This window comes from Oncorhynchus masou, chromosome 29 (assembly GCF_036934945.1).
Source record: "Oncorhynchus masou masou isolate Uvic2021 chromosome 29, UVic_Omas_1.1, whole genome shotgun sequence".
Taxonomy (NCBI): Eukaryota; Metazoa; Chordata; class Actinopteri; order Salmoniformes; family Salmonidae; genus Oncorhynchus; species Oncorhynchus masou.
Genome location: NC_088240.1, coordinates 34862289 through 34874677, shown reverse-complemented (window position 1 = coordinate 34874677; position 12389 = coordinate 34862289).

Sequence of the window (12389 nt, the reverse complement as noted above, 5' to 3'; positions counted from 1 at the left end):
AGGAGCCTGGCGATTTGACAGGGGTGCCGGAGGAGTATCACGATCTGCGCACGGTGTTCAGTCGTTCCAAGGCCACTTCTCTCCCTCCACACCGGTCGTATGACTGTAGTATTGATCTCCTTCCGGGAACTACTCCCCCCCGGGGTAGATTATACTCTCTGTCGGCTCCCGAACGTAAGGCTCTCGAGGATTATTTGTCGGTTTCGCTCGACGCCGGTACCATAGTCTCCTCCTCCCCCGCCGGCGCGGGGTTCTTTTTTGTTCAGAAGAAGGACGGGTCCCTGCGCCCATGCGTGGATTATCGAGGGCTGAATGACATAACAGTTAAGAATCGTTATCCGCTTCCTCTTATGTCTTCAGCCTTCGAGATCCTGCAGGGAGCCAGGTTTTTCACCAAATTGGACCTTCGTAACGCCTACCATCTCGTGCGCATCAGGGAGGGGGACGAGTGGAAGACGGCGTTTAACACTCCGTTAGGGCACTTTGAATACCGGGTTCTTCCTTTCGGCCTCGTTAACGCTCCAGCTGTCTTTCAGGCACTAGTTAACGACGTCCTGAGAGACATGCTGAACATTTTTGTTTTCGTTTACATGGATGATATCCTGATTTTTTCACCGTCTCTCTCGATTCATGTTCAGCACGTGCGACGCGTCCTCCAGCGCCTTTTGGAGAACTGTCTTTATGTGAAGGCTGAGAAGTGCACTTTTCATGCCGCCTCTGTCCCTTTTCTCGGTTCCGTTATTTCCGCTGAGGGCATTAAGATGGATCCCGCTAAGGTCCAGGCTGTCATTGATTGGCCCGTTCCTAAGTCACGCGTCGAGCTGCAGCGCTTTCTGGGCTTCGCTAATTTCTACCGTCGTTTCATCCGTAATTTCGGTCAGGTGGCAGCTCCTCTCACAGCCCTTACTTCTGTTAAGACGTGCTTTAAGTGGTCCGTTTCCGCCCAGGGAGCTTTTGATCTTCTTAAGAATCGTTTTACATCCGCACCTATTCTTGTTACACCTGACATCTCTAGACAGTTTGTTGTTGAGGTTGACGCGTCAGAGGTGGGCGTGGGAGCCATTCTTTCTCAGCGCTCTCTCTGACGGCAAGGTCCATCCTTGCGCGTTTTTCTCTCATCGCTTATCGCCGTCAGAACGTAACTATGATGTTGGTAATCGCGAACTGCTCGCCATCCGCTTAGCCCTAGGCGAATGGCGACAGTGGTTGGAGGGGCGACCGTTCCTTTTGTCGTTTGGACTGACCATAGGAACCTTGAGTACATCCGTTCAGCCAAACGACTTAATGCGCGTCAGGCTCGTTGGGCTCTGTTTTTCGCTCGTTTCGAGTTTGTTATTTCTTATCGTCCGGGCTCAAAAAACACCAAACCTGATGCTTTATCTCGTCTCTTCAGTTCTTCTGAGGTCTCCACCGACCCCGATGGGATTCTCCCTGAGGGGCGTGTTGTCGGGTTGACTGTCTGGGGAATTGAGAGGCAGGTAAAGCAAGCACTCGCTCACACTCCGTCGCCGCGAGCTTGTCCTAGGAACCTTCTGTTCGTTCCCGTTCCTACTCGTCCGGCCGTTCTTCAGTGGGCCCACTCTGCCAAGTTAGCCGGCCACCCCGGCCTTCGGGTACGCTCGCTTCCATTCGCCAGCGTTTCTGGTGGCCCACTCGGGAACGTGACGCGCGTCGATTTGTCGCCGCTTGTTCGGTCTGCGCGCAGACTAAATCTGGGAACTCTCCTCCTGCCGGCCGTCTCAGACCGCTTCCCATTCCCTCTCGACCGTGGTCTCACATCGCTTTAGATTTTATCACCGGACTGCCTTCATCAGCGGGGAAGACAGTTATTCTTACGGTTGTCGATAGATTCTCTAAGGCGGCTCATTTCATTCCTCTCGATAAGCTCCCTTCTGCTAAGGAGACGGCTCAGATCATTATCGAGAATGTTTTCCGAATTCATGGCCTTCCGTCTGACGTCGTTTCCGACAGAGGCCCGCAGTTCACGTCTCAATTTTGGAGGGAGTTTTGCCGTTTGATTGGGGCTTCCGTCAGTCTCTCGTCCGGCTTTCATCCCCAGTCTAACGGTCAAGCCGAACGGGCCAATCAGACTGTTGGTCGCATTTTACGCAGTCTTTCTTTTCGTAACCCTGCGTCTTGGTCAGAACAGCTCCCTGGGCAGAGTACGCCCACAACTCGCTTCCCTCGTCTGCTACCGGTCTATCCCCTTTTCAGTGTAGCCTCGGGTACCAGCCTCCGCTGTTCTCATCTCAGCTCGCCGAGTCCTGCGTCCCCTCCGCTCAGGCTTTTGTCCAGCGTTGCGAGCGCACCTGGAAGGGGTCAGGTCGGCACTTTGCCGTAATAGGGCGCAGACTGTGAGGGCCGCTAATAGCGTAGGACCAAGAGTCCTAGATATTGTTGCGGTCAGAGAGTATGGCTCTCCACTCAGAACCTTCCCCTTAAGACAGCTTCTCGCAAGTTGGCCCCGCGGTTCATTGGTCCGTTCCGTATTTCCCAGGTCATTAATCCTGTCGCAGTGCGACTTCTTCTCCCGCTATCTTCGTCGCGTTCACCCGGTCTTCCATGTCTCCTGTGTTAAGCCCGTTCTTCGCGCCCCGCTCGTCCCTCCCCCCCATCCTTGTCGAGGGCGCACCCATCTACAGGGTTCGTAAGATTTTGGACATGCGCCCTCGGGGCCGTGGTCATCAGTACCTAGTGGATTGGGAGGGGTACGGTCCTGAGGAGAGGAGTTGGGTTCCCTCTCGGGACGTGCTGGACCGTTCGCTGATCGATGATTTCCTCCGTTGCCGCCAGGTTTCCTCCTCGAGTGCGCCAGGAGGCGCTCGGTGAGTGGGGGGTACTGTCATGTCTTGTTATGTCTGTTCCTGTCCTTTCTCTTCATTCTCTCTCTCTGCTGGTCTTTTTAGGTTACCTTCTCTGTCTCTCATTCCTCAGCTGTTCTACATCTGCCCTAACTAGCTCATTCTCTCTTTCCCCACCTGTTCTCTCTTCCCCCTCTGATTAGGTCTCTATTTCTTTCTCTGTTCCTGCTACTTTCAGTGTCTGATTCTTGTTTGTGTTTTTTGATGCCAGAAGCAAGCTGTCGTCTCGTTTGCTTCCACCTTGTCCTGTCCTGTCGGAGTCTGCATGCATGGCAGGTGCAACCTGCATTATACTACGTTCTTTTGTTCCATTGACTACGTTGGAAGAGGATTTATGCCATTCCTGTTTTTTATTAAAGAACTCTGTTTTCTGTTAAAACCGCGTTTGGGTCTTCACTCAAGTTCATAACATTTTCATGAAGGATCTCTCTGTACTTTACTCCGTTCATCTTTGCCTCAATCCTGCCTAGTCTCCCAGTCCTTGCTGCTGAAAAACATATCCACAGCATGATGCTGCCACCACCATGCTTCACCGTAGGGATGGTGCCAGGTGTCCTCCAGCCGTGAAGCTTGGCATTCAGGCCAACGCGTTCAATCTTGGTTCATCAGACCAGAGAAACTTGTTTCTCATGGCCTGAGAGTCTTTAGGTGCTAACACTACACTATGGACAAAAGCTAGCATTACAGCCCATTCATCTTAGCACCTTATGCTAACACTACGCTATGGACAAAAGCTAGCATTACAGCACATCCATTTTAGCACCAACACTCTCCTCTCAACCCCACACACACACACTGGGAAATCAGTATCTATTCTGCTCCTGTCCTTCCCTCCGGGCCAATGTGTGGATGAATAATACATTTCATCTGGTGACAAAAAGGACCCTGTCAAACGTTGAATAAGGAAGCGGCCAATCAACATGGCTGACTGGGAACATTAGTCATCGGCTGGGGCAGAGGCTGGTCACTCAGCTAAAGTGCACACTGAAAACCTACAAATGAAATGTACAAGAAGGAGAGGGGAGGATTCTCCTTTATGGTTGTGTTGTCAATGTGTTTTGGTGTGTTCGGATATGTATGTGTGGGTACAGAACAGTGCTCATACTGCTAAAAGTGCTCGTACTGCTGCACTTTCTGCACCCGGTAGACAAGCTCAGCAGCTTAATACATTTCAATCGGACTTCTTGCTTTTGCTGGGTGAAAATACGAGCCACACTTTGTCATCTGAAGTGTCCTGTTTCCTCAAATTATTGTACCACCTTCACCTCCTATTGGGAAAGCCTGAGAGTGCCTTATATTGGAATTGAAATTGTATTGACCAGTCTTATGAGGTGGTTGGTAGTGATACGGATGACTGCAGTGGAGGCAGAGGGGAATGAGTGGGTGGGTATGAATGGTTGGGTTGGTGCAATGGTTGGGTTGGGATTTTGGAGTAGTGTGTGTGTGTGTGTGTGTGTGTGTGTGTGTGTGTGTGTGTGTGTGTGTGTTGGTGGGATACACACCCCAGTAGTGTCGTGCCCTGCCTAATTTTTCACTGAGTCGGCGCCCAGCAACAGCTGAGGCAAAAATGATTTCCTTCCATGAGTCTTGCTGGGCCAAGCAGGGAAACTTCTTTCACATGGAAATGAAGCAGACTCTTTGTTGCCACTGTTTTCTTCCGCTCCTCTTCTCCCTCCTTCTCACTCTGTCTCGCTCTCTCACTTTCTGATTTATTTCAGTCCTCTTCCTCATTCTTCCTCAGACCGGTACAGATGTGTATTGTCTAAATCAAATCAAATCAAATGTATTTGTCACATACACATGGTTAGCAGATGTTAATGCGAGCGTAGCGAAATGCTTGTGCTTCTAGTTCCGACAATGCAGTAATAACCAACGAGTAATCTAACCTAACAATTCCAAAACTACTACCTTATACACACAAGTGTAAAGGGATAAAGAATATGTACATAAAGATATATGAAAGAGTGATGGTACAGAGCGGCATAGGCAAGATGCAGTCGATGGTATCGAGTACAGTATACACATATGAGATGAGTAATGTAGGGTATGTAAACAAAGTGGCATAATTTAAAGTGGCTAGTGATACATGTATTCCATAAAGATGCAGTAGATGATATAGAGTGCAGTATATACATATACATATGAGATGAGTAATGTAGGGTATGTAAACATTATATGAAGTAGCATTGTTTAAAGTGGCAAGTGATATATTTTGCATCAATTTCCATCAATTCCCATTATTAAAGTGGCTGGAGTTGAGTCAGTGTCTATTGTCTATTGTTATCTCTGTTGACTTATCCACACTTCTTACCAACAGAATTTTCAAGTGTTTTTTGGTTTCAAATCACTGTTTTCCTCTTCTACTACAAGCAAACAAAATGTTGATTTTTCTCTTGTTTGCTAAGGGCTGATGGTGTCCTTTACATCTTGATGAAAGACATGGAGCTTTCTTGTGGAGTGGTCTCAGTTAAAATGAAAGCCTTTATAGAGGACTCACATTTTAATGATGGTCTACACCAAGCAGTAAGCACCTATTAATTAATTGAAATGGACACATATCCTATTTGGTCAACTTTCTTAGGCTTGGCCAGTTTAGTTGCTACTCTACTATAGTCTACTAGCTTCACTAATTGTAAAAGGGATTTGGTTTTTATAAGGATTTGCAGTAGCGCCTCATTTTAGCATAACTTGTCAGAGAAACAATGGTAGTTCACCTCAAATAAGAAATTATATGGACAAATGTTTTCTGTGAATGTGTATCAAATACACCTCAGGAACGCACTGCACCACACCACTATCTCATTCCCTGTCTTTCGCTTCTCTCCCTAATCTCTCCTCCAATGACATAGATGGGACTGCAAGATAAGCAGCAGATTGGGTGAAACATAACTGGTCATGAATGACAACAGTGTTCCCATCCGTAACAGCCAAGGTGTGCACAGATGGAGAGGCCTCAATTGGTATGGATTCTCCGGTAGTCTATCTGAAAGAAGATACAGCAGTTTATAATATTCTTGTGTTCACACACTTATTAATGTTGTTTGCCTTATCTTTGACAATCTTTGACAATTTGTTCTTCCCAACATGGAGTGATGTCCTTTCCTCCTCTGACCTGAAGCTCCATCTATGTACTGTACATGACCTATGACCAGATTTCCCTTTGATGTGTACAGTATGACTTCATCCATGTCCCTGTGGAACAACCTGCAACATAGTTTGAAACGTGGCAGACAGACTTAGAGCATTGTGGCGAATTGTGTTTGGAGCAGGTCACCCAGAGGCAAGGTGACGTGAGGTCCAGCCCATTGGCAGGAACTGCAGCAGTCACAGTGGGTTGGTTCATGTCTGTCGCAACTCTATGTTCTGCGTGGTTCACTGACTTTCACAAGCAGACAAGCTGTCTACTGCTGCAGAAAGTACACCTACTCACCGACTATGATACATACACATGCAGGCACGCAGGCACACACACACATCAACACACAGCACGTTTGTTCGTAAATCTGTCGAGTCTGATAGGTTTATTGCCTTATTGTCTCACACCTGGGCCTGAACTCTAGTGCTTTGATCAGTTGCCTTGCCAGGTGTGTGGTTTACAACAGGCACCTTTGTTCTAACGTATTTTCCTTCCTGACTGAATGAAAGAGCTATTTCTGAACGAGCTTCACTGACCTCACTCCAGTCTTAAATCTAAGCCAGACTCACTTTAGTGCGTTGAATCCGTTTACATAGACAAACCATTGCTAAACAATTGTTCCACTTCTAGAAAATGGTCTGTAAGGACAGTCCCTGCCCCTTTGTTTCTTATAGCACTTTTCACACAAATTTTCATCACACATTTTAAACAATTTTTGTTCCCAATGTCAATTTTCTGCTGAGCAGTTATTTCTTATCGAAAAATGGCATGTTTAGCATTTAGCTTATGACATTGAAACATTTCCCCACGTGTAACCAAAGTGTGTTGAAATGGCTCCACAAAGACTAAACTGTCATAATCTCATGATGTACGCTGAGTTTGAAGTGATGTGTTTGCATCAAAGCCTGTGTGACCTTAATATAAGAAATGAAACAGACATTTTCCGGCTGCAGTACACTTTGGTTCGACAGCATTTACAAAAAGAAAGATCCAGTACATATCACTGAATACTGTGTATCTTTTCACCATCTCAGCATTCCCTTTGGAAATCGATGCAATCTTCGCTCACTTTGTTTCTGTTGTTAAAAGCCATGCTGCAAACACAAACACCTTTTAAACCATGTTTTTACTGTTTTTAAGACTTTGTCCAAATCATTTAAGCTGAGCTCTGGTCTCCCCTCAGTCCATTCTGACTTGTTGCATAACATAGTGCTGTTCATTATAGTCGCTATCTTGTGACCTGGCACTTTCTCTGAGTAACTCATTTGTCCTTGTCTCTGCCGGGGTCTGCTGCAGTCTCTGCCGGAACTCCCTCCCTGGGAGCCGTGTGCTAAATGCCACACTCAGTTCATTCTGTGGGGAACATGGTGGAACATTCCTATTGGAGGAGAGGTCAGGGTTCACCTTTCAGAATGCGCCGGCTGGTGAAAAGTAATGTGGCAGGATTCCACAGGCTCTGACCAGAGTCCTTCTGGAGAAGTGCTTTTCAGTCGGGGGTGGGTAGGGGTCAGGGGTTAGAGGACAGAGGTGAGAGGTCATTGAGGCCCTGTTTGAGCTGGGTAAACAAACAACATTTGGCCATGCTGAACCTCACCAACCTTTAGAGATTTAGAGGGTCGCTAGTGCTTGGCAACTTGAAGAATAACCCTAAACTGTTTTACTTGTTTGTTAGAGTACTCTTAGAGTTGATATATAGTTATGTTATATGTTATCACGGTGTTGCAACTTCCTGTGAGTTCTTGTTTACTTTACATTAAAATGTATAGCAATGGGTTGATATATTTAGATTCACAAACAAATGCTTTCCTTTTTCAGTGAGAGGTTTTCTCCGGTGGTAGATCTTCCCAGGTGTTCATGGGGAGAGGAGTTTAAATCCTACGCAATAATCGATGGACCAAGAAACAGGATAAGCTGGAACAGTTCAAATCTGCAGCTTGAATGTATCCAATTAAGATCCTCCTTTAAGTAGTCACATAACAAATATGTTAACTGGGATTCATTACCAGTGTGATTAATGTGGTTGTTGTCAAGTTATTTTCATTAGCAGACATGGAAGCTGCAGAACAGAATCAGGGCCGTTTAACAATTGGCTGTGACATGCCCTTCTCTTCCGGTTATCAAATGCAGAGATACAGGCGGTGGGTGGCAAAATAACTTGGACACTCCATTTAATGCAGCACTTGAGTAGAGACAGAGAGTTGTAACAGGGTCCATTAAACACAAGGTTAAACCATGAATGGGAGTGATTGGGGGGAGTGATGGATTTGGACACTAACCCCAAATCATTGACTTTGCTCTCTGTCAGTCTGTTACTATGAAAAAGAATGATTGTAGCATTTCTGTGGGAGATGTAGTTTAGTGAAACCGGTGTGAAAGATGATGATATTCAGACCATGGAATGGCTGTGGAATAGAATGAAATGGTTCAGCTGTGAAAACAATGTTCTGATGCTCTCACGCTACCCTTTCTTGTAAATTAGATGGTGTAGTGTAGATTCTGATACACGTTTTGTTTCCTCTTCCTTTCCTATTGAGAGGTCTGGTTCCAGATCATGTAGATTTAATGTAACTAGTTTGTCAGAGTTGAAATTAGATTAACATGAGAGTGAGTCCCTCTATATATGTCCCAGGGGAGTCCGTGGGTGTGGTTTTGTGTGTGCGTAGACTTTGAACAACATTTGTGAAAAAGCTGAAAGTATCTGTTGTTGTAGTGGCAGGCCCGGAGCCCCCGACCTTTCACACTAGGGTGGGGGAGAGGTAAAAGCTAGCATGGAGGAGAGTGTCCATCACAGTACAGAATTGGAGGCACATGTAGGCTGCTTTGGAAGCACTTGTCCGGATGGTGGAAACCCATTTGTAATGGCAGGCAGTGGGATAGCACACTAGACAGCACAATAACATCCATTATGCATATATTCATGTTACATACTGTTGCATGTAAGTCACCTTATGCAATGGAAGTGAAATTAACCCAGAATGTGTTTTTAACCTTTAACCCCTAGAGACCACACCCTGACCCCTCTGACTGGTCCAATCTCTTACTTGTAACCCTGAGCTACATTGTAGTGAAATGAGTGAACATTATTTACATAAAAATGAAATAACAATCATTGTACATTCTTATGGTACTGTAACGGAATGGTTCAACAAGCAATGCGCATCATAATGGATATCAAGATGTCAAATGTGTTCATGAGTTGTCTCACATCTGTTGAAGTGGCCATCTGTTTTAATTTCATCCTGACGAACCTTGATTTTCAAAGAAATACCATTATACCAGACCAGGCAGAGCAGTAGAGAAGTTGAGTGGAAAGCTTTTACTGGCCAGTGTGTTTACGGAAGGACCAACAGATGCGTCACGCTGGCTTGCTGGTGAGACAAATGAAAACATCTCGGGGTTTTGTTTGGTCTGAGAAAATGTAGCGTTGTCTTTGGAGAGCTAGTCACTGTGTGAGAGTGCAGTAAGTGTATGTGAGTGTCTGTGCGGGCAGGAGCTTGAGGCTTGTCATGATGACCCTTCGGCTAGGATCTGGGACACCCAGGCTCGGTCCAAAATGGCGCCCTATTTCCTACAGAGTGCACTATTTTTGGCACGTTATACTTTTTGCACTATGCATACCATTTCCGATTGGCCCCAGATTGAAAGATTGAGCTGTACTGTGATAACCAATTGGCAAGGATTTGAAACTTCCAGATTGAACTGCTGTCCTAAAGCTTTGTTGTTCACCCTCTGGGGCCTGACCACTGATGGACCAGAGGAGTGAAATGTCGTCAGATGCATAATTGATGATTACACTAGGATTGGTCTTCCATATCTCATATAAATCCCTCTCGGGACCTCATGCTGAGGTACAAATTGAGCTAAAAGGGGCCATTATATTCTTGTAGAAAAGACACTGATTCATACAGAAGCCTTTGATTTTCCAAGAATGAGAAATGGATGGTCTGGGAGTTTTATATCCTATCCACACGCTTTACAATTTACGCAGGCAGGGGGCTTCTTGAGCAGCGTACATATTGGACTTTAGTTTGTTTTCCCAATTCACTGGCTGGCTGTTATATTTCCATCCCCACAGTGTGTGTTTTAATAATCTTAGTTAAGTCTTTGTTTTTTGCTGACAGCAGGCGGTTGTCGTGGTGATGTGGAGAGTGGAAAAAGAAGCCAACGTGTAAAGAGGAGATATCAATAATTCGGAAGTGCGATTACCAGAGTCGCACCTCCCATGTGCGAGATGAGGAGATCAAGAACAAGTCATTATCACTTCTCGGCAGGGAAGAAAAAAAATATGCAGAGAGAATTTCTTATATTTGTCTGTCTTTTCAAGGAAACATAGAGCAATTATAGTATTGTATTGTGGCAATGCAAGACTGATGTTAGTGCTCCAGCACTTCTATAACCAGCCTCTGAAGACTAGTGAGGAGTAATGCTAGATATAGCCTTCTATCGATTTCCTTTCTCTGTCTGGCGAGTGGATCAGCAGAGTTGTTTCCCCAGCAACCAGACCAACAGAGAGGTTTGGGATAGAGCAGGAAGAATGTAAATGAAAGCAAGGAGTCTGTCTTATTGTCAATTTGTTTGGGTCTGTGGAGATGTCATTACCTTGTTGTAGAAAGTGGAGAATTGGAATTGGAATTGTCTAATGATACAATTAATGACTGGTGTGAGCAGAACCACAGCTCAAAAACAGGCTATCTAAAAAGTCTGGGCCCTTAGTCTATGACTTTGGACTGGCAGACTGAGGATTGGATTAAAGGGGGATTGTTGTGGTCAGCCCGGTTTGTTTCAGGATGAAAGGGTGCAAGAGGTTGACATAGCAACCAGTCAGCTGGTCTTAGTCCAGCTGTCTATGGGTGTAGGGGTGTTTAGGAGAGGCTATGCAGCCATCGGAATGCAGCGGATTACTAGTGAATAGAGTTCAGTGGCCTGGCGGCTCTCTCTCTCGCTCTCTCTCTCTCTCTCTCTCTCTCTGTCTCTCTGTCTCTCACACACATTTCAATTTAAGTGCATGGGAAACATATGTTAACATTGCCAAAGCATGTGAACTAGATAATAAACAACAAAAATGAACAGTAGTGTCATATTATGTCTATATACAGGGTTGTGGGGGTGGCAGGGTAGCCTAGTGGTTAGAGCGTTGGACTAGTAACCAGAAGGTTGCAAGTTGCAAGTTCAAACCCCCGAGCTGACAAGGTACAAGGTACAAATCTGTTGTTCTGCCCCTGAATAGGCAGTTAACCCACTGTTCCTAGGCCGTCATTGAAAATAAGATGTTTTTCTTAACTGACTTGCCTAGTTAAATAAAGGTAAAATAAATAAATACAATTGTAACCCTGTGCAAATTTTGCTGCTTTGATGGCACACTGTGGTATTTAATCTATGGGATAGATATGGGAGTTATTTGTGGATCTGTGTAATCTGAGGGAAATATGTGTCTCTAATATGGTCATACACTTAGCAGGAGGTTAGGAAGTGCTGCTCAGTTTCCACCTCATTATGTGGGCAGTGTGCACATAGTCCGTCTTCTCTTGAGAGCCTATGGCCACCTTTCACAATCGCAAGGCCATGCTGCCTCTCTCTCTCTCACGCTCTCTCTCACTCTCTTTCTCTCTCTCTCTCGCTCACTGTTTCTCTCTCTGCTTCTGTCTCTGTGTTGCTCTCTCTGTGGGTGTGTCTCTCTTTTCTCTCTCTCCATGGTGACATCTCCAGTTTAGTGAGCCAATCAGCCCCACTGCACTCAGTCATCAGACAAAGCCCAACACCAAGAAGTACAACTGTGTACAAACTGTTTGGAGTGGACTGTCCCCACATAGGATCCGGAAAGTTTGCACTTGCTTTTCTTCTAAGAAGGGGCGTGATAGACAACATTTTGACTTTTCATTCGTCCAATCGCCAAAAGGAAATTTTGTAAATAAGCCATACCAAATGACCAACCAAGGCATAGCTTGGCCTATAGGCTTTTAAATGCAAAATGACATTCCCTTACTAGCTGTAAGCATATAGTTCAGTTGAGTTTGAATGAAATGGCACATCTGAACAGATCTTATTCGACAGGGATACATGTCCCTATTCCTCTGTGGTGGAGCATTTCTAAAAGTGGAGGGGTGGAGGGGACATCATTAGTGCTTGTGTCCTTGACTGATTTCTGGACTCTCATTATGAATTTAATTACGGTGGCAGAGCTGATCTCTCCTGGAGCCGTGGTTGGGTCTGGATATCTCTCTCACTAAGCCGCACCAAGCTAATTAATGAAAAGAGATTTGAAAGAGAAAGAGCAATGAAGGATTAGAAAGTGAGCCTTGTATAGTAGGTTTAACATCCACCTAATCTTAACTCTTTAATGATTAACTATCCTTTTCGCTATATTTCAAATGAGGATAGTATTTATTACGATC